Raw genomic sequence first — 23,237 nt, 5'->3', positions numbered from 1 at the left:
CAAAAAAAAAAAAAAAAAAAAAAAAAGGGTCATAACATAGGTCACCAACCAAGAGCAAAAGTTATCATGATTTCAGCTTGCTTCAGCCACAATATTTGCCAGTAGTGTTGCAAGTAGAAATGTCACCTAGCAAAATGGAGCTACCTCGTGGAGATGTGTGTGATGGGGAAATGCTCTTTGAGGATTCATGGCACGTGCTCGAGGGGCTGCTGAGTTCCTCTTCTCAGGCAGGCCTTTCTTCCCCGTGCCTTGGCGCTGCTTATCCAGCAGGTGAGGCATTTATGTGTGCACCAGCGCAGCAGCTTTTCAACCCTGGCCATCCAGCAGGGTCACAAGGGGAGCCTTTAGAAACGCGTGTCCATGTAATCCCAGCACTTTGGGAGGCCAAGGCGGGCGGATCATAGGAGGTCGAGACCATCCTGGCTACAGTGCACTCCAGCCTGGGCAACAGAGCGAGACTCCATCTCAAAAAAAAAAAAAAAGAAACACGTGTCCAAGCCCTACCACACACCCATTGAACCAAATAAAGCAGATATCCCCAAGGAGAGTGAAGACAGAAATCTCTGCATACCAAAACACGTACTAAGCTTCTTAACCATAAATGAGAAACATTTTTGTATATTAAAATACTATTTTACGTGATATCTCTGATTTTCCCTCCTCTCTCAAGTGGTTTTAAGTTCTCAAAATCCCAATGCTTTTATATCTGTGAATGCTTCTTTAATATAGCTTAAAAATGATAGGTTTTATCTGTTCTTCAAATATGTGTAAGTAATTATATATTAGATGTATTTATAAAGGTAAATATTAAGTTTCAGTTAACTGTTTAAAACATACTTTTTATCATTTTATGATAACAAACATCATAAGTATGTTTAAAACATACTTTTAAAAGATTGAAAACTTTTATATTTAAGGAATACTCAAAACATTAGATATTTTGCGTTTTCCTACCATAAAATGCATAGTAAGTTGAAATATTAGGCCAGCAATATGTTATTTTTATTCAAAAAGAAGTAAGAAAGGTGAGTATCTCTATTGTTTGGAGGAGGGGGGGTTCTCTTGAGACAACTGATCAGTGGAGGGTTATACAGAGAATGTTAGATGTTAAAGCCAGACAGAACCTTAGAGTTTATCTTGCATTTGTAGAAACTGAGGCCCCAATGCCTACAATTTTTATCTCAGGAATGCCACCGTGTGTGGCATATTTTTCTTTTTTTTTCTCTTTTTTTTTTTCTTTTTTTTTTTTTTTTTGAGGCGGAGTCTTGCTCTGTCGCCCAGGCTGGAGTGCAGTGGCCGGATCTCCGCTCACTGCAAGCTCCGCCTCCCGGGTTCCCGCCCTTCTCCTGCCTCAGCCTCCGGAGTAGCTGGGACTACAGGCGTCCGCCACCTCGCCCGGCTAGTTTTTTGTATTTTTTAGTAGAGACGGGGTTTCACCGTGTTAGCCAGGATGGTCTCGATCTCCTGACCTCGTGATCCGCCCGTCTCGGCCTCCCAAAGTGCTGGGATTACAGGCTTGAGCCACCGCGCCCGGCCGTGTGGCGTATTTTTCAAGGCACATAAAATGGGTTGCTGAAAATTCTCAATCCATATATTGTTTTTCAGCTTTAGAAGAATACTAACACTGGCTTTTGTTAAATATTGTAATCTTCCCATATTACTATAAATTGACAAACATTTCACATTCTTAAAAGCCTTTTGGAAAACTGAGCAACTGGTATTAAGAAAGGTTAGATTTGAGAAGACTACACTAAAGGCCATATTGTTAAGCATATTGAGCAGATGAAGAGTTATATTTGTAATCAACTAAACCTTTTTACCAGTCTCCATGTGAGTCAACAGTGTAGCCAGCCAGCCAGCCAGGAATTAATGCACTTACAGGCAGGGCATAGCATCTGGAAGAGCAGTGGGAGTGCCTGCTCAGAGTTTAGAAGGGGCATCACCAAACCTGGATATGTCCAGAGCAGGGCAACTCAAGAGGGCAGAGGATGTTGAAAGTGTATCAGAGGGTTTCAGAGTGACAATGATCAGAAGTAGGAGGGTTCGAAGACAGAAGACCCAGGGAAACATATGGACCACACTCATGTATCTGAAGGTCCATCCAGTGGCTGTGTTTACATAGAAACAGATCATCACTTGCCAAGAGGATGGCAGGGCTCTTGCCTTGGGCAGAGCTCCTGAAGTAACTATGAAGACCCTTCCCAACTCCAAGACTCTGATTCTGTGATTCTCACTCCGGGACCTAACCTACTGATCATGTTTACAAAATACAAGAAAGAATCCTAGCTATAAGAATCTGACAGACACGGGAAAATAATGCTTCGCGCGTGCGCGTGCGTGTGTGTGTGTGTCTGTGTGTGTGTGTGTTAACACACCATTGGGTGTGGGTATGGGCAAGAGACAGATCAGAGTGGTGGTGGTGGGGGGGCATGGAATAGATTCTCCATCTGACTCCCCAGTTAATCTTTTAAAAAAATTTTGTGAGGCCGGGCACAGTGGCTCAAGCCTGTATCCAGCATTTGGAGGCCGAGAGGGCGGATCACAGTCAGAGATCGCGACCTCTGGTAACATGGCTGAACCCGTTCTCACTAAAAACTACAAAAAAACTAGGCGGGCGAGGTGGCGGCGCCTGTAGTCCTAGCTACCCGGAGCGATGAGGCAGGAGAATGGGTAACCCAGGAGGCGGAGCTTGCAGTGAGTGAGATCCAGGCACAGCACTCCAGCCTGGGTGACAGAGCGAGACTCCGTCTCAAAAAAAAAAAAAAAAAAAAAAAAAAAAAATTTTGTTGGGTACAAGTAGTATATATTATTTATGGGTACATGGATACTTTGATTCAGGCATGCAAAGCAATAATCACATCATGGGAAATAGGGTATTCCATCCCTTCAAGCATTCTATCCTTTGTATTACAAACAATCCAGTTATTACTCTTCTAGGTTATTTTTAAATGTACAATTAAAAATAGTTTCCCTTGCTGTTCTATTCAAATACTTGTTTCTTGTTACATATCTGATGGCATATGGTTTTTTTTGTTACTCATTAACCAACCCCACTTCCCACCCACCCCACCCCCCACTCACTCCCCTCATCCCTTCCCAGCCTCTGGTAACCATCCTTCTAGTCTCTATCTTATGAGCATATAGTTCCCAGGTAGGGCAGCTACTCTGTCCCACCCCATGCTGGGAACTCTGAGGGCTTCAAACACAGTCCCAACCTCAATGTCTGTCTCATCTATCTGGTTATAGAGACAAGACTAACAACCCGGCAATGGTCAGAGACACCAGGAGACCTTGGGGACTCTTTCCTTGTGGTCCTCATCCCTTAATTCTCCTCCTGAACCCTTGCTCTCATTTCCTTAAAATAAATAATAAATTCACTGTATACAATTCACCCATCTTAATCATAACCACCTCCATTCAAAAAGGTTACCTATGCAGGCCAGGCACGGTGGCTCATGCCTGTAATCCCAGTACTTCGGGAGGCTGAGGTGGGAGGATCACTCGAGGCCAAGAGTTCAAGGCCAGCCTGGGCAACATAGCGACAGCCTGTCTCTGTTAAAAATAAATTTAACAAAAACAAAAAGGCCAGGTACAGTGGCTCACACCTGTAACCCCAGCACTTTGGGAGGTTGAGGCAGGGGAATCGCTTGGGCGCAAGAGTTAGAGACCAGCCTAGGCAATATGGCGAAACCCTGTCTCTACAAAAAATTAACCAGGTCTGGTGGCATGTGCCTGTAGTCCCAGCTACCTGGAAGGTGGTAGGATCACCTGAGCCCAGGAGGTCAAGGCTGCAGTGAGCTGTGATCGTACCACTGCACTCCAGCCTGGGTGACAGAGTGAGACCCTGTCTCAAAAAAAAAAAAAAAAAAAAGGTTACATATGCATATGAAAAAAGGCAGAAAAACGTATTCCCTACTGCCTTCTTAGTTAAACAGTACCAAGGTAGTGTTTGTTGCCCAAACATATTAAATATGGTTTAAGAAATCAGCTTACACACAGTCCAGATTTATATCTTTTTAAAATCATTTATCTCTCCTAAACCATAACAGCAGCAGATAGACAGAAGAAGAAATGGAATGTGGTCACATTTCATACTGTTATGAAGTACTTTCACACTGCAATGAGTCAAGGACCATGTGCAACCTATAGCCTGTGTTTCTGCTGAGAAACTGTTTCAGGACTTAAGGTTTCTAATTTGGAACAAAAGCATTGAGCAGGTTGCTCTTTGTAACTTTTTATGGAGAGGTGGAGAGCCTAGTAGGCCTACCTGGATTCCTGAAGAATTCAGCAACCTGAAGAGCATGGTGCTCAGAGGAAAGTAGACTCTAGATCTTTAAGATCTGATTTCATACAAAATGGGAGGTCTAAAACTAGATGTCGTAGGAGAGAAAAAGTAATACATTTTCCTCACCCATCTTAAGGTTCATAACTGAGGTACCTATAATGAAAGATTAACAAGAGAAAAACACACACATTACTTTTATTTATTTATTTATTTATTTATTTATTTATAGACAGTCTTAGCCTGTCACCCAGGCCGGAGTGCAGTGGGGCAGTCTCAGCTCACTGCAACCTCCGCCTCCCGGGTTCAAGCAATTCTCCTGCCTCAGCCTCCCAAGTTCCCTGGAAGTACAGGCGCATGTCACCTCACCCAGCTAATTTTTATATTTTTAGTAGAGACAGGGTTTCGCCATATTGGCCAGGCTGGTCTTGAATTCCTGACCTCAGGTGATCTGCCTGCCTCAGCCTCCCAAAGTGTTGGCATTACAGGCGTGAGCCACTGTGCCCAGCCACACACATTACTTTAAGCTTTATGTGACAACATGGGAACCTTCCCAAATAAGACCCAAAGAAACAGGAACACCTATGTATTTTTTTTTTTCTTTCTTTTCTTTTTTTTCCCCCCCGAGACAGGGTCTCACTTTGTCGCGCAGGCTGGAGTGCATCGGCTTGATCTCAGCTCACTGCAACCTCCACCTCCCGGGTTCGAGAGATTCTCCTGCCTGAGCCTCCTGAGTAGCTAGGATTACTGGGGCATACCACCACACCCAGGGCTAATTTTTGTATTTCCAGTACAGATAAGGTTTCACCATGTTGACCAGGCTGGTCTCCAACTCCTGACCTCAGGTGATCTGCCCACCTTGGCCTCCCTAAGTGCTGGGATTACAGGCGTGAGCCCCCATGCCCAGCTGGAACACCTATGTATTTCTATGCTTAGATTTGATGCAAGTTGACAGTCATGTAGAAGTGTGATTGGACGAGGGGGGCATGATCTAACAGTAATAAACCAAGGGGAATTTAGCAAGGCCTGTTTGTTCAGGTTCTTCTTGGCATCTCTGTGTCTTCAAAGATAAGGATGTTCCTTTCCTTCAGGTATAGAGAGGGCACCTCTGGAATGGAAGTTTTTGACTGCTTTGGGGAGAAGGGTGGGGGAAGGGTGAGAGAAAGACCTTCCTGCTTCTGCTGTTTTCTCAAATGTATATTTCGGGGTAGTATGTCCTGAACCCCATCAGTGAACAGGCTGCCTCTCATTGTCTGTGAGTTGCTTGGCCCCTTCTGGGACTCCTCCCCGGTGCCAAAAGACCAGCTCCCTGTTCTTTCCTTTTGGTCAGGCATTAAGGACACAAGAGCTATAAGCCATCTTCCCAGTCCTCAGTGTGGCCAGAGTGCTGGCGTGAGGACATCTGGTTACTGAAAACAGGGCCAACCGAATATGAACTCAGAACCAACCCCAAGTGGGTGTGCACAAAGAAATGGGAGTTTAAATCTGTACAGCCCTTTTTCTAAAAAAAGCAAATCTGTACAGCCCTTTTTCTAAAAAAAGCAATTTTAGTTTACATGTTAAAACAGGGATATATTAGCCAGACCCGGTGGTGTCTGCCTCTGGTCCCAGCTACTCTGGAGGCTGAGCAGGAGGATCCCTTGAGCCCAGGAGTTTGAGGCAGCAGCAAGCTGTCATGGAGCTTATAAATAGCCGCTGCCCTCCAGTCTGGGCAACATAGCAAAACCCTATCCCTTGGGGGGAAAAAAAGGCATTTTTTTAACCTAACATTTATTAACCATTTACGTGACACGATTTCGATACTCACCAACCCTCGAGTCAAGCACTATTCTTATCCCCATCTTTCACATGAGGAAACTGAGGCACAATGAGGTTAGAGACTGTCCCTTTGTCGTACACGGGCAGCCATCAGCACAGTGAGGACTTGAAGCAGGATGGCTTGCAGGAGGCTGTGAGAGTTAGAGCCTCACGGTCATTCCTTTGGAGCCTCAGTGAGCAGGTAATTTAGCCTGGCATTTCCACTTCCGGGATTTGCCCTAAGGGAAGAGTCAGACAAGGACTCTAAGATGAATGTTCTGGGGTATTTGTTGCAGCTAGGTTTCTCATCTTTCAGGAATCAGGGCAACTGTCACATCCCCAAAGAAGCTGCTGTCTTGCCACGCTGTCTCAGGCACTACACCCCCATCACTCCTATCCCATTAGTTAATTCTGCTATCTTCATAGTTTCACAGCCTACAATTGTTTATTGGCTTACTTGTTTCTTAGCTGTTTTCCTGGCCGGAATATAAGTTGCATGTAGGCAGGGAGCTCTCTCCATTACCTAAAATGGTAGCTGGCACATAAAGCATATTCGATAAATATTTCTTGAATGAAATGAACATATTAATGGCAAACATTATATGTTTGCTGGGGAAAAATTAATTTTTTTTTTTTTTGGATGGAGCTTTGCTCTGTCACCCAGGCTGGAGTGCAGTCGCGTGATCTTGGCTCACTGCAACCTCCGCCTCCTGGGTTCAAGCGATTCTCCTGCCTCAGCCTCCCAAGTAGCTGGGATTACAGGCGTGCATTACAGGCATGCACCACCACTTCTGGCTAATTTTTGTATTTTTAGTAGAGATGGGGTTTCACCCTCTTGGCCAGGCTGTCGAACTCCTGACCTCAGGTGATCTACCCACCTCGGCCTCCCAAAGTGCTGAGATTACAGGCATGAGCCACCATGCCTGGCCAAAAAATTAAATCTTACTCCATAGGTAATTGGCCTATCCATGCAATAGAATTCTTGGAAGTCATTACAAATGATTGTGCAGATCACGTCCCGCATAGAGAGATACCCTACTTGTGGCTGAGTAAAAAAGGCAGGTGACAGAACACATGTGCACTGTGGTCGCTCTAGTGGCCGGGGCTGCTGGCAGCTAACCACAGAATTTAGTTTACTGAGTGTAAGCAGAAAACAAAATCGTTTATTACAGGCTATCAGGTAACTCACTGACCCTCGAGGGTGTAAGGAGGGCTTCTGCAGACAAATGCAAGATTGGGAGCCCGAGATGGGAGTTCTGCCTCAGCTCAACTGCTGCCTAGTTGTCTGGATTCCAGAGAAGTCTCCTAACCTCTCTGTTCTTCAGGCAGATGTGGATAATAAAATCTGTGCTGTCCACACTGCAGGACTGTTGTGAGGGCAAATGAAATCACAGGCATGAAAGCCCTTTGAAAAGTTAGAAAAGGACTATGTATATATTGACATCATCGTTATCAGGTGATTTTGAACGTCCGAGCACATGTATTTTATCCCTAAGCCCCTGGTGTTGGCACACCACTGGGACACCATTGGTCCTCTCTGTTAGCTGCCTGTACATCACTAAGTGTTACAATCCCCCTGGCAGCGGTCTGGATAAAAAGACTGGTGATCCCGGCAGTCGTGTTTGCTAAGCTTGTCCTCAAATCATCTTCGGTGTCCTCTTGTGACTTCAGTCACTCTCCCCGTGGGGTGACCTGTGTCTCAGCTTCGGGCCTGCCCTTCTCTCGAGGCACACTAATCTTGCCATCTTCGAAAACAGGCCGTTCTCATCTCAGGTCTACCCTGTGGCAGCCACAAAGCTCGGCTTCTTCCCTGAAAGTCTTCCCCATAGCCTGAGAGCTGACACCTAGCGCGTCTGCATTCAAAGTCACTGTCAACCAGGGTTTCATGCATGGCCCAAGTCATTGACTAAGTAGGTATCAAAGACCAGATTCAATGAGGTTTTAAATTTCCTTACAATTCCATTTTTTCCATCCTCTTTGTATATTTTTCAAAAATCCTTCATTGCCTACCTACTATCAGAGGAAAACAGCATTGTGATATGATGGGGGATTTTAACCAGGTACTGATATTGTGAAGGAGAACATTAGTGGTCCTGAAACTAGGCATGTGTTGTAAGGTGGGGTGATTTTCCCACTTCCTGTATGTCCAGAGGCCCTTCCTGGTAGAACTTCCAGCCCAGGAGACTTTCATCTTCATCTTGCATGAAGGATACAATTTCGTTCTGACGCACGGTTTAGAGAAGCAGTTGAGCGTCCACACAATCTGTTATGCTAAATCACACCTGGTGTCTGCACAGAGAAAGCTCTGGCAAGAGTTCTCGCCACTGGGACCGAGGCCTCTGACTCAGAAGCCAAAACATGGCAGTGTTGCAGGGCGCCTGGCTCAACGGCACGGGAAATTAACCTGCTTGTTCTCACGTTAAATGCTTTATGAAAATTTACCGGGCGCAAAAAGAGGGAAGAAAAACCCAAGTGGTTGTGCAGTGCGCCTGCCTGCCTGGCACCAGTGAAGGAATGAAGCTGCAGAGACAGTCGATGTGAAGAGCTGGCAAGAGGAGAAGGTGGAAAGCGCCATGGAAATCAAATGCGGCGCCAGCCACGGCATTGTTTTAGTAGCATTTGCTCGAGGAAAACATTTAATTATAGAAGATCGGAAGCTCCCAGTGTTTGTGAGTGAGGTGGCGTGACGCAGGCTCTGCCACTTGCTCCACGATACACATCTTCAGAGGAACTGTGGCACACCGCGACAGGCTGCGAAGAAAAGCCACCTCCGGGGAGGGGAGGGGGCTGGTCCTTGCTGGGGGGCCCTTAGCTGTAACAGTCCCCATTCTCCAGCGATCCTCAGTCTGCCTTTTTTTTAAAAAATTAAGTGTCCTTCTGGCTGTCCTTCTTCTCCGTTTTCTGTTTTTTCCACATGATATTTTTCTTTTCCTTGTTGATTTTGGAAGAAAATAAAATTGACGAAGAATAGGATGGAAAAGTGCTACCCTGAAAAATCCCTATACATTTGCCATCTGAAAGAAACAAAGCCACTTTTCAGTTATAGTTTCCTTTGGGAAATAATTAGGAAGCAAAACAACCAATAATAAATATAAATAAATAGGGGAGCACGAGGCTGTAGTGAACTCTGATTGTGCCTGTGAATAGCCACTGCACTCCAGCCTGGGCCAGCAGAGCAAGACCCTGTCTCTACAAAATAAATAAATAAAATAAATGATCTAAAGGACACAGTATATATTTAAGCAACAGAAATGAAAACGCGCAAAGGTGGAACCAACATTATGAATGTTGATGGATATTACCAACATTACCAAATACTGTGTGGAGATTTTTTTTTTTTTGAGACGGAGTCTCGCTCTGTCACCCAGGCTGGAGTGCAGTGGTACAATCTCGGCTCACTGCAAGCTCTGCCTGTGTGGAGGTATTCTTTATTACTTTTTGTTTTAAAGTCCTGTCTACTTTAAATATAGTTTGTGAAAATAATGATGCAGTATCACGTACCTGCAAGAAGTATTTCTTTGTGTTCTATTCCTGCCATCACATAGCTGATTGTGTTACCTGATTTCTTCATTCGTGTCTTCCGGGAAGAGACTAATTAGCATGCTGCTGAATCTAAAGAATCCTTGTTTGGGATGCTGCTCTGCCACACAAGGCAGCGCTTCATCCAAAAGACAAGAAGTCAAGGACTGGCTTCTGCCGCTGGCTGAAATTAGCATTGGCTCAGTTTGTTTAATTGCAAGGCTATGTGTGTTTTGTCATTAGACATTTATACTTCTATGGATAAACTTTATAATCGACTTACGAAGACAAGATTCTTTATGTCAGCACCTTAGAGAAGTGTTGTAGAAGCAGCTGGCATGCAGACAGGAGTCTCCCACAGCAACATGGGCACAGCTGAGTCCGTCATAACCCACCTTAGGGCATCCTCAGAAAGAAGCGGGCCCAACTTGTACCTGCAAAAATTGGTGATGGGCAGGGAAATGAGTGTTTTCCTCCACAGAAACGAAAAAAGGTTTGCTTTTTTTTTTTTTTTTTTTTTTAACAAATTGGTTTTTGATATCTGTGTGAAGGGGACAATTTGGATTGGTTTCCAGTAATGTGTATTAGGTCAGTGGAGAACTAGAGGGAGTCACTGGCTGAAAGACGTTGTGAGTATCCCTCTAAACTGCTCAGGCCAGAGACAGGTGACGTGTCTGTTATCTGATGTGTATCTAGAACCATGGCAAAGCTGCCCCATTAAATTATGAGCCAATCACTCTTGATTTACCATTAAAAAGAGTGAAAGGCCCGCGGACCCTGCCCTGCACAGGAATTCATGGCACCCGTGGAAAAAGGCATGTTTTCATCCTCATAATGAAGAAAGGTAGGTGCGAGGTCCTTTGATGACACTGTTCTCTTTTGCTTGTTTACTTTTATTCTCCCACGCAGACTGAGACCCAGCAGGAGGCTTTTAAACCAAAACAGTTAATTACCTCCTCTAACCCAGAGAAGGGGGGAAACATAAATATAGCGAGTTGAGAGAGAGAGAGCAGCTTTGCTCCAGGCTGTACTTTGTACCAGTCGGTTGGGGAAGGCAGCTACCTTCTCTTTCCTCACTGAGGACGGGCTAAGCGAGACCAATTAGAAGGCACGTGCCAGGGAGCAGGTCTGCGTGCCACTACTCTGGGACTTCCGGAACTCTTTCAGTGCCCTGGACTGAGGACCCCAAATCAGAAACCCACGTACAGACACCCATTCCAAAGACAAAACTGAGTAGCTTTGGGGCTCCAGACCCTCCTTCGAAGGATGGAACTCTTGGGCAGGTGGAGTAAGCAGGGACACCCCCTCACCCCCAGCTTGAGGGTGGATCCTCCCGAAGGCAGGCAGGGCTGCAGGGCAGCTTCTCAGAGATGCTTCTCAACTGAGCTGCGAGTCATGACCTGTCACCACCATGGTCCTTTCTCCCCCATGGAATGGAGCTTCATCCCTTGTGTCTCTAAGCCCTGGGCTGCCCCTACCCTTCGGGGCTCTCCATTGTCTGCCTGTCTCTCTGTCTGCCTGTTTTGTCTGTCTCCGTGTTCAAGCTCCCTCCCTCCATAGCCTCATATGTACAAATCATCGCCTTGCTGTTCCCTTACTGTTCCTGCCGCTACCCTTTGACCATTTCTGGCTCTCTCACCTCCTCTGCACTTACTGAAATCTTGTTCAGTCTTCAGAGGCCACCTGAGTCCCAGACTCCCCTCCTGCAACCCCCTTCTCAGCCTGAGGTGCCATCCCCTGCTTCTAAGTCCCAAGGGCCCCAGGATCTGTTCCACCAACTCCAACTGTTACTTCACTTCTCATTACATGGGGCTTTCATCGCCACAAGTGGATGATAAATTCCCAGACTTTAACAGGGAGTGATTTATGGATCTTTTCCCTATCCCCCACACCTGTCCCCAGCACCTGGTGCAGTGGATTGCATTTGATTAATCCCTCTGGATAAAAGTTTTAAATGTACCAGACCAGGGTCATCAGGCAGAATCTGGGCATGGTATTCAGGAAGTTTTCTCTTGGGAATCACACAAAAAAGGACACATCCTCTGTTATCTAAATGCCTTCAAGTATCTGGATGTTTGGCCGTAAGTACATAAAACAACCAGATGAGTGATTGCGTTTTTCAGTTTTCCTCTGGATCCTTCTGCCACCTATTCCCTGGGACCCCTCGGAGACAGCAGGCACCACTCCCATTCCTCTGCCCACAGATTGTCCCGGCTCCCTGCTGCCCTGCTAGAAACCAGAAATTCTAACTTTGCCCCTCTGAGGCTGTGAAAACACAGAGTAAAAGTGGGAAGAGCCATGAGCTAGCAGATTCCACAACCACAGACAATTCTGAGCGTGGCGGTTGTTAATAGTACTGAGAAAGATGCCTGAGCACTGTGGGAGACCAAGGCAGGCAGATCACCTGAGGCTGGGAGTTTGAGACCAGCCTGGCCAACATGGTGAAACCCCATCTCTACTAAAAATACAAAAATTAGCCAGGCATGGTGGCGGGCACCTGTAATCTCAGTTACTTGGGAGGCTGAGGCAGGAGAATCGCTTGAACTCGGGAGGTGGAGGTTGCAGTGAGCTGAGATCCTGCCATTGCACTCCAGCCTGAGAGACACAGCGAGACTCCACCTCAAAAAAAGAAAAAAGAGAGAGAAAAAAAAAAAAAAACTTGAGAAAGACAATGTAAGCTTGTGGTACATAAATACTTTGTCTTTTTTAAAAGTTGTGTGCAGCCAAGTGTGGTAGTGCATGTCTGTAGTCCCAGTTACTCGGGAGGCCGTGGTGGGAGGATTGCTTGAGCCTGGGAGTTCAAGACCAGCCTGGGCAACATAGGGAGACACTGCTCTACAAAAAATACAAATAATTATCTGGGTATGGTGGTGCATGCCTGTAGTCGTAGCTACTCAGGAGGCCGAGGCGGGCAGATTGCTGGGGCCTGGGAGTTCAAGGCAGCAGTGAGCCGTGATCCTGCCACTGCTCTGCAGCCTGGCTGATACAGCAAGACCCTGTCTCTTTAAAAAAATCTGTGCAAAGTGTACCTCAAAGCCACACTCCTGAATCATAAAACATCAGCAGTGCCTGCCCACCAGGGGCATCTTCTCAGCACCAGCTTCACACTGCCCTGTGAGTTTGAGACGGAGGTGCCTCAGAGGCCCGTAACGATGCCTGTCAAGGTCTTCACAGAAATACCAAAGGACTGGCACATATAGTTAAGGAAAATGCACCAGGAGGAGATGGAAAAAGGGCAAGGTAAAGAGGAGGAAGAGAGGGGAAGCTGATGGATAAGGCTATGGCAGCAGAGAGCCAGCACCAGCCAGTTGCCAGTCAGGGCCAGGGCAAGGCAGGCAAGGAGGCAGATGGAAGTAAGCCCCTTCTTTCCACTGGAGTTTTCTCTCCCCTGGGAATTGCATTGTATTTTTGTTGAAAAATAGAGTGAAAATACAAAACAAAAATATCACAATCCCCCCTAACCCACACCATATGCAAATATATATACTCAAAATGTATCAAAGAGCTAAATGTTATAGCTAAAACTATTGAACTCCTAGAGAAAGACATAGGCATATATCTTGTGACCTTTGATTAGGCAGTCAGTGGTCTCAAGATGATAGCAAAAGTGCAATCAACAGAAGAAAAATAGATAATTGGACTTTAGTAAAATTGTAACTTCTGTGCTTTATAGGACACCATCAAGAAAATGAAAAGATAGCTACAGAATGGAAGAAAACATTTTCAAGTCATCTATCTGATAAGGATTTGATATCCAGAATATCTAAAGAACTGTTATATGGTGTTGTTATAACTCAACAACAAAAAGACAAACAGGCCTGTTTAAAAGTGGACAAGGGACTTGAATAGACATTATCCAAAGAAGATAAAAACAGATGACCAATAAGCACACACAGAGATGCTCAGCATCATTAGCCATTTGGAGAAATGCAAAACAAAACCCACTGAGCGACCACATCACATCCACTAGGATGGCTGTGACCAAAAACAAACACTGTATCAGTAAAACAGAAAATAGCAAGTGTTGGTGAGGATGTGGAGAAATATGAATCCTGGTGCACTGCTGATGGGAAGGCAAAATGGTACAGCCACTGTGGAAAACAGTTTGGCAGTTCCTTAAAAAGCTAAACATACAATTACTATGTGATCCAGCAATTCTACTCCTAGGTATATGCCCAAAAGAATTGAAAAGAGGGACTGAAAGAGAAACCCATATGCCAGTGTTCATAGCAGCATTATTCACAATAACCAATTATGAAGCAACCCAAATGTCTGCCAACAAATGAATGAACAAAATGTGGAATAGACATAAAATGGAATATTATTCAGCCATAAAAATGAGTGAAGTTTGGATACATGCTAGGACATGAATGAACCTTAAAACATTATTATGCTTAGTGAAGTAACCAGAACCAAAGAACAAGTATTATTTCACTCATAGGAAATATCTAGAAGCGACAAATTCATGGGTACAGAAAGTAACTTAGGGGTTACCAGGAGCTGGGGCAGGGGAAAATAGAGTGTTGATGCTTAATGGTTATGGAGTTTCTGTTTCAGGTGATTAAAAGTTTTGGAAATAGGCCGGGTGTGGTGGCTCATGCCTGTAATCCCAGCACTTTGGGAGGCTGAGTGGATCACCTGAGGTCAGGAGTTTGAGACCAGCCTTGCCAACATGGCAAAACCCTGTCTCTACTAAAAATACAAAAATTAGCTGGGTGTGGTGGCGGACACCTGTAATCCCAGCTACTCAGGAGGTTGAGGCAGGAGAATCACTTGAATACGGGAGGCGAAGGTTACAGTGAGCCAAGATCACGCCATTGCACTCCAGCCTGGGCAACAAGAATGAAACTCCACCTCAAAAAAAAAAAAAAGTTTGGGAAATAGTGGTGATGGTTGACAATGTTGCATAAGTAATCGGTGCCACATTGTCCATTTAAAGATAATTTAAAAGGAAAACTTTATTTTATATATATAGCCCCAATTTTTTTTTTTTTTTGAGACGGAGTCTCGCTCTGTCGCCCAGGCTGGAGGGCAGTGGCGCAATCTCGGCTCACTGCAAGCTCCGCCTCCCAGGTTCACGCCATTCTCCTGCCTCAACCTCCTGAGTAGCTGGGACTACAGGCGCCGCCACCACGCCCGGCTAATTTTTTGTATTTTAGTAGAGACAGGGTTTCACCGTGTTAGCCAGGATGGTCTCGGTCTCCTGACCTCGTGATCCGCCCGCCTCAGCCTCCCAAAGTGGTGGAATTACAGGCGTGAGACACCGCGCCCGGCCTATAGCCCCAATTTTTTAATGGGCTAAGGATTTAAATAGTTCACCAAAGTAGATATAAAAATGGCCAATAAGCACATGAAAGGATTCTCAACATCATTAGTCATCAGAGAAACACAAATCAAAACTACAATGAGAGACCACTTGGTGATACCCATGAGGATGACTAGAATAAAAAAGACACATGGTAGTAAGTGTCGGCGAGCATGTGGAAAGGAACCCTCACACACAGCTGGTGGGAGAGGAAATTGGCTTAGCCACTTTGGAAAATAGCAGACAGTTTCTCAAAAGGTCAAACATACAGTTACCATAGGACCCAGGAATTCTACTTTCTCTTAAGTATACGCCCAAGAGAAATGAAAACCTATGTCCATATAAAAACCTGTACATGAATGTCCATGGCAGCATTTCTCATAATAGCCACAAAGTGGAAACAAGCCAGGTGTCCATTAACTAACAGTGGACAAAATGTGACCTATCTGTACAAGAGAATATACTTTGGCAATAAAAAAGAATAAGTATGGATAGGTGCTACAACATGAATGAATCTTGAAGCATACTAAGTGAAAGAAGGCAGTCAGAGAAGACTACTTATTCCGTAGTTCCATTTATACATTCCAGAATAAGCAAATCTATAGAGGCAGAAAGTAGAATAGTGGTTGCCTAGGTCTGGGAGGGTTGGGGAAATAGGAGTAACTTGCTAAGAAGTATGAGGTTTCTTTTCGGGGTGATACATACCTTTTTTGTTGTTGTTTTTCAGGCAGTGTTGCTTTGTCACCTAGCCTAGAATGCAGTGGTGCAATCATAGTTTACTGCAGCCTCAAACTCCTGGGCTCAAGTGGTCCTCCCACTGCAGCCTCCCAAACAGCTGAGACTACAGGTGTGTGCCACCACGCCTGGCTTATGTTCTAAAATTGACTGTGGTAATGGCTGTACAACTCTATGAATACACTAACAGCCACTGAATTGTACACATAGGTAAATTGTATGTCATGTGAACTTTATCTCATTAAAGCTGTTATCAAAATCACAAACCTAAAAATAATTGTCACCAAAATTATTTCTCACAAATAACAACTACAGTGATGTTTCAGTCATTAACTAGAATAGTTTTTAACTTTTTATTGTGGAAATATTCAAACATATGCAAATGTAAAGAGAGTAGTGTAAAGAACTCCCATATACGCATCAATCAGCTCCAAAACTTGTCAATGTTTTAGGGTAACTTTTCCCCCCACATTTTTTTTTTCTTTTTTTTTGAGACGGAGTCTCGCTCTGTCGCCCGGGCTGGAGTGCAGTGGCCTGATCTCAGCTCACTGCAAGCTCCGCCTCCCGAGTTCACGCCATTCTCCTGCCTCAGCCTCCGGAGTAGCTGGGACTACAGGTTCCCGCCACCTCGCCCGGCTAGTTTTTTGTATTTTTTAGTAGAGACGGGGTTTCACTGTGTTAGCCAGGATGATCTTGATCTCCTGACCTTGTGATCCGCCCGTCTCGGCCTCCCAAAGTGCTGGGATTACAGGCTTGAGCCACCGCGCCCGGCCTCCCCCTACATTTTATTACAGAAATTTCAAGCATCAGAAAAGTTGGAAGATTGTACAGTAGAAACCCATATACGCACCTCCTGTATTCTCCCATTAATGTTTACTCTGCGTGACTTAATCTGTATCTGACCATCCATTCATCCCTCTCTCCATCCATCAATTTGCTTCGTATTAATATATCCATTTCAAAGTAAATTGCAGACAGCAGTACACTTCCCCTTAAGTACTCCTGCAGGCATATGAGTGACTGGAGTTCAATATTTGTTTACAGTTCTCTTTGTGCTTTTGAGGTGAAATTTATATACAATGAAATGCACAAATTTAAAGTATATGTTCTATGAATTCTGACAAATGTATAGGTTTGTATGACTCGAAGCCATTGTTCTAACATCTTTAAAAATATTTTTAATTGGTTGGAGACCTTCAAAACAAATTCTTTTCATAGATTTCTTGTATTTTAGTGTTGGAGTTTTTTGGTAAGTTTCTCTCTTTTTCAATTACATCTCTGAAGGGCAGAATTACCAATTATATATTATAAGCTACCCATCTATACACATCCTCAGCCTTCTTAGTCTTTTGAATGAAAGCCAATTTAGCATTTCACTATAAACCTGTGTTTTAATGTATGTTTCATGATTAACATATCAAAAACTTTGCTCTGCCAAAATCTACATTTTCAGAGTAAACAGGGTGCCTGGCATGTAACGCTTTGTAAGATGAATCAGCACATACAGTTTTAAGCCAGTTAACATACATTATACTCGATATAGTTGTAGGTTTTCTTTTTTTCAAAAACAGGCAAACCAAGTTTTCTTTTTCATGTGGAAAAAATAATGGGATAGAAAACTCAACACTCACCTTGCTTGATGAAACACGCGACCAGGTTGTAATAATCAGTGAGAATTCATTTGCCTTTTTTTCAATGTACTCACTACAACAGTCTCTGTGATCATTATTACAGTAAATTTGTATAGATTTATGAGAAAAATTCAATATAATTGACTAGCGATGATCTTCTATGTCATAAGCAATGCTGTTTTTAAATACAAATTGATGAAAAGTTATATGAAAAGGCGATCCTTAACTAGAATAAATTCATTCCAGTTTTTATTTTAAACCAAACTTGATCTTGACATTTTCAGTAAGATTTTCATAGAGATGCTCCTGGGACTTTCTGCTTAAAATTTGGACCACTTCATGCCCGTGATATGACATCATTTTACACATTAGATAAAATGAAAATTGGATGAGATGGACAAATTCAGAAGGGATAGAATTTACTGACGTTTTTGAATACGTGGCATGGCAATTGCCTTTTGCAGGATGAAAATATTCATTGTACTTTTCTTTAATCACAAATGTTGTGGATCTCCCTGGAGTCTAGAAAGTCTTTCCTATTTCTTAATTACCCAATCTTGGGTTGCACGTAGCCTTCTCGTTGTTCCTGTTGCACCCAGGGCTGTCTCTGCCATTTCCTCTGAAAACAACTATACATTAACATTCAAGGTTTGAATCGGGGGCCGGGAGGCGAAGGGAAAGGTGATAATTCAGATGTTATGAAACTGTGATAATGCTATTATTTAAGGCACTTATTGGGGTATGTTTATACTTTGTAGTTTTATAAATAAGCCCAAGGGGCTCCTCTTGGTTGTCACAGTCCCCCTTGAATCTCGTATCCTGTCTGTCTCATCCTATCCGACAGTAGAATTGATGCCGCTCTAATCCCTGGAAGTTTGGAACTAATGAACTGACTGCTGAGCTGCCGCCACGGAGCTTGGTCCCAAACTATACTGTACTTCACACTCGATTTATTCTCCAGATGGCGAGACTGTGCCGCCCTGCCGCGAGGGACCACCTCTTCCACTGGAGTGTAAAAGTGGACGGATGTTGTTTTCTTTGCAGATTTGATCATTCTGAGCTAGAAACTTGCGAGGATGATTAGTTATTAGCTTTAATGGGTGCCAATTGAACCAACTGCACGCATATTTTCTCCTTTAATTTCAGAGTCTGCAGGTTTTGGTGATGGTTGATTTCTCCGCTTTCTTACGTCACCAGAGCGTGTCTCTTCCCCAGGTGATAGGAATCCAGTCTCTGAAATCATAGCACGCCTTGGTTCCTGGCCCAGACAGAGTCACATAATACGGTGGCTTATGGATAAGGACAAGTTTATTAGCCACTGGTCCACTGCACTGAGCAGCATGGCACGAAATACCGATTGAATGCAGCAACTTTGGGAACACCACTTTTTAGAATGGGGGTCTGCAAAGATTGTAATCTGTGCCAACTTCCTCTATGACCTGGGCAGAGTCCACCTCTGGAATCAAACATGATCCAGAACACACTATGGTACTTCAAAGGTCTAATGTAACTGTTGATAAAGACCTTAATTCCATTATTCAGTCATTTCCAGCTTGTCAGATCTTGGGGGACAAGTTCATTCCACAGTGAGAGTGGCTCACCGAGGCTGCCCTGTAGCATTAACATATTTAGAATGCAGTCCCCCTGAAACCTCATTTTAAGCAACCTGTATTGCTCCCAGAATATAAAAGCCCCCATAAAAGCTCTTTTTGGGGTGGCCTCTTTTACCTTAATTTCCTTTTTCTCCTTTCTCCAGGAAGCACTTACCTCCCAATAATCGTAGGAGATCACCCTGAGAGCCCCTCTGAGAGCCGGGGTCAGCCAGACGGCCTCTTGCTAATCCACCTAAGATGGATATTGGAGGGATGGTCAGAGCCAGCCAGGAGCCAAAGAAAGAGAGAAAAAACGAAGGAAAGTGTGAAGCGTGAAGGACGAGGTGGTGGAGATGAGAGAGAGCTGAGAGCGCTGTTAGCAAGAAGTACAGTGTGTTGCAGAGAGAGAGGGAACAAGTGAGAGAATAAAATGAACAGAATTTGTTTCTTTTCACAACTGGGTGGACTGTGACCCTCTCGAACTGCACACCCAGAACTAAACTTAATTGTTCTTAGAAACTGCCTTCCTCCCAACCCAACAGATGGCATGGGCGTGTTTGCTAGCACAGTCACATATTTCACCCTGAAAATACCAAAAAGAAAAAAAAAATTCAACATGCTCGTTGGTTGGGGTAAATTCACTGAAGTTGTTGAGTGTTTTGAGATATATACCAGAGGGATGCACACTTGGTTTATGTAAATTGTAACAAGCAACAGCCTGTTAATAAGGGTGTTGTATGGCAATATACCTCAAAAGCCATCCTCTGTTTTTGGAAATGTACAGAATGATGAAGTGGAAAGAGCTTGGTTTTCATTCTGAGCCAAAAGTTTTTAAATGCTGAGTATTCACTGCTCATTATTATAATATGAAAAGTACTAATCAGATTATGGCTAAAATTGGAATTAGGTACCTCATTTGCAGCCAATTTCACAAGGGCCAAATTTTGCTAAGTAAACTGGAATGTGCTGAAACCATGGCAATCTGACTTTAGATAAAAATCGCAAACAGGTTTAGAACATGAGCTTTGAACAAACAGTCCCTTCAAATCCAAGTGAAGCCAAACAGCTTCGAGATCAGATTTTGTTTGACACCAACCAACATTAACAATTTAGGGGGGCCGGGCACGGTGGCTCAAGCCTGTAATCCCAGCACTTTGGGAGGCCGAGACGGGCAGATCACGAGGTCGGGAGATCGAGACCATCCTGGCTAACCCGGTGAAACCCTGTCTCTACTAAAAAATACAAAAAACTAGCCGGGCGAGGTGGCGGGCGCCTGTAGTCCCAGCTACTCGGGAGGCTGAGGCAGGAGAATGGCGTAAACCCGGGAGGTGGAGCTTGCAGTGAGCTGAGATCCGGCCACTGCACTCCAGCCTGGGCGACAGAGCGAGACTCTGTCTCAAAAAAAAAAAAAAAAAAAAAAACAATTTAGGAAGTTGATGTTGCCAGGGATCCCGCATCCTTGAACACACATGCAAATTAGATGATGGAGAAGATGACTCAAATAATTTAAGCTTTAAAATGTAATATGGCCTAAAAAATCGAGTGAGTTCCCTTCAGTTTTCCATTCATACTGTCCCAGTAGACTCTTTGCAAGGTTGACTTAGCTATTAAAAGGGAACCTGAAAGTTATGTTGCCAAACTCCAGCAATCTCGTTTTTTTTGTAGCTGCATAGGCTACACAGAGCAGAACATGCTTTAGATTGTCCACAGCCATGGATCTAAATGTGCCTTTGAAAAAGCTGGAAGAGTTTTTTATTTTGCTTGTTTTCATTTTTGAGATGAAGTCTTGCTCTGTGTCCTGTGCTGGAGTGCAGAAGTGTAGTGTCGGCTCACTGCAACCTCTTCCTCCTGGGTTCAAGCGATTCTCCTGCCTCAGCCTCCCGAGTAGCTGGAACTACAGGTACATGCTACCACGCCCGGCTAATTTTTGTATTTTTAGTAGAGATGGGGTTTCACCATGTTGGCCAAGCCAGTCTCGAACTCTTGACCTCAGGCGATCCGTCCCCTCAGCCTCCCAAAGTGCTGGGATTACAGGTGTGAGCCACCGTGCCGGGCCAGAACTCAAGTATTTCTCCCAGCAGCTCTAGACGGCTTTAGAGCCAAGATACTGAACTAACTTCTGCCCTTCACCTTCAAGATTTTCGTATTTAGGGCCGGGTGCCATGGCTCACACCTGTAATCCCAGCACTTTGGGAGGCTGAGGCGGGTGGATCACCTGAGATCAGGAATTCGAGATCAGCCTGGCCAACACAGTGAAACCTCTTCTCTACTAAAGATACAAAACTTAGCTGAGTGTGGTGGTGGGTGCCTGTAGGCTCAGCTACTCGGGAGGCTGAGGCAGGAGAACTGCTTGAACCTAGGAGGTGAAGGCTGCAGTGAGCAGAGATTGCGCCACTGCACTCCAGCCTGGACGACAGAGTAAAACTCCGCCTCAGCCAAAAAAAAAGAAAAAAGAAAAAAAAAGCTAGATATGATTCTCTTATTTGTAAAAGAGATCGTCTTTACACAAAGATCCAATGTTGCTTTCTAAATCTTAGCAGACAAAAAAAAAAATTAAAGAAACCTATTTATGACGTCTTTATAAGCAAATCACATCTTCTATATAAGAGAAGNAAAAAAAAAAAAAAAAAAAAGAGCGCATGGTAGAGCAAGTGGGCGAGTTTTATGTCTATGGAATAAAACAAAGGTATGGGCCGGGCGCGGTGGCTCAAGCCTGTAATCCCAGCACTTTGGGAGGCCGAGACAGGCGGATCACGAGGTCAGGAGATCAAGACCATCCTGGCTAACACGGTGAAACCCTGTCTCTACTAAAAAATACAAAAAACTAGCCGGGCGAGGTGGCGGGCGCCTGTAGTCCCAGCTACTCGGGAGGCTGAGGCAGGAGAATGGCGTAAACCTGGGAGGCGGAGCTTGCAGTGAGCTGAGATCCGGCCACTGCACTCCAGTCCGGGCGACAGAGCGAGACTCTGTCTCAAAAAAAAAAAAAAAAAAAAAAAAAAACAAAGGTATGATGTGGAACCAAGCCATTGTTGGATGCATCATCTCTGACTTTGGCTAGTCTGAGCTCTCTGTTGCTTTTGTCTAAGCTTGGCCTAATTATTGGTAGCTGAAGCTCGGTAAATCAGGACTTCACAGAGTGGTCCTAAACTGTCTTAGGTACTCTTTCCATCTGACCTGACAACTCTAAGCTACCATTTCCTCACATTGTTTAACTCAGACCACATTTGGAAGCCTTCCTTGCTCCTCCCCGCTCATACACCCACATCTGTCTGGTTTAAATCTACTGTCCTGGGTTGTCTTGTTGCTTGGACTTAAGACTCAATATTGGCTTAAATGATTCTTTTTTGTCTCTACTTTGGTTTGCTATTTTTCTAGATCAGTATTGCTTTTCAAATGGCTATGTATTGTTGAGACTTTTTTTTAAACTACATTCATCAGCAGTGAGAAGCTTTAAAGTTTTATTAGTATCATAAAAACCCTTCCCAAATGAAACTACTTTTGATAAGTGTTCATTCTGACAATGAGAATTTGTTGAGGGCTGTTGGCAAGTTGGAGGAGTTTGCTTTTGAAACTGAAATTGGCAGGAAGTAATGACCCCAAGTGCTTTCTTTCTCTTGACTCCAGCCCTCACCCTTTCCATGCACTTCTTTCTCTCCCCCAGCCCACCTTCATCACCCCCAAGCTGAAACCAATAAATAACATACTTGGTTTCATATAGTTTTTCTGGGGACAGTTCAAATACTGAAGCAGACTTTCAGCCTTTCAACTTTTCTGAACTGTGGAGCAGAGCCTGTCAAGTCAAAGAAAAAAATGTATTTGTCAAGCCCTTCATGAAGGGATTCCTTGCCTTCCACCTGAAGAAGTGGGAGCTTTTTTTATAGTATGCATTGTCAGATTCCTGTGAGCATCTTCTTAATTGAATGTCAAGATTCAACTCAGTTGCAATAAAATAGTGAGTAAAAAAAAGCATGATGCATGTGGAAAAAGAAAAATCCTTATTTTTTCCCTAATGTGAAGAAGCTGACAGACGAGATGGCCACAATCTAGATGTTAGCCAATTTCTTATGTTTATTAAATGAGAAAGTGCAGGTAAAGAACATAGAACCACGCTTAGCACTTAGTTAATGCTCAATCAGTGAAAAATTACCCATTAACTATTTTCCCCTTCCAATTGGGAAGCAATGCTAATGAGAAAGACGACACTCCCACTGTAGCATTGCAGTGTGTCTCGGCTATGTTACAGCTATGGCGAATGAAGCCTAGAAATCAACTGCTCACCTTTCAGACTGGACGACTTCTTTCAAATATTACTTGTTTGGTGGACAGGAAATGTGTAGATAGAGTAGTGGTGTTCAGACTCTGAATCCATGTAACAG

The 23,237-nt window shown here is 44.1% G+C and overlaps 1 protein-coding gene across 6 annotated transcripts in view; it reads left to right on the top strand.

Annotated features, from left to right (window-relative positions):
* CLYBL (citramalyl-CoA lyase) overlaps positions 1-23,237 on the top strand; it is a 305,257-nt gene that overhangs the window by 247,119 nt on the left and 34,901 nt on the right. The window lies entirely within an intron of this gene.

This window comes from Rhinopithecus bieti, unplaced genomic scaffold, assembly GCF_001698545.2.
Source record: "Rhinopithecus bieti isolate Rb0 unplaced genomic scaffold, ASM169854v2 scaffold_2254, whole genome shotgun sequence".
NCBI classification, from domain to species: Eukaryota; Metazoa; Chordata; class Mammalia; order Primates; family Cercopithecidae; genus Rhinopithecus; species Rhinopithecus bieti.
The sequence above is the reverse complement of the archived record's forward strand: the minus strand, read 5'-3'. Positions and strand labels throughout refer to the sequence as shown.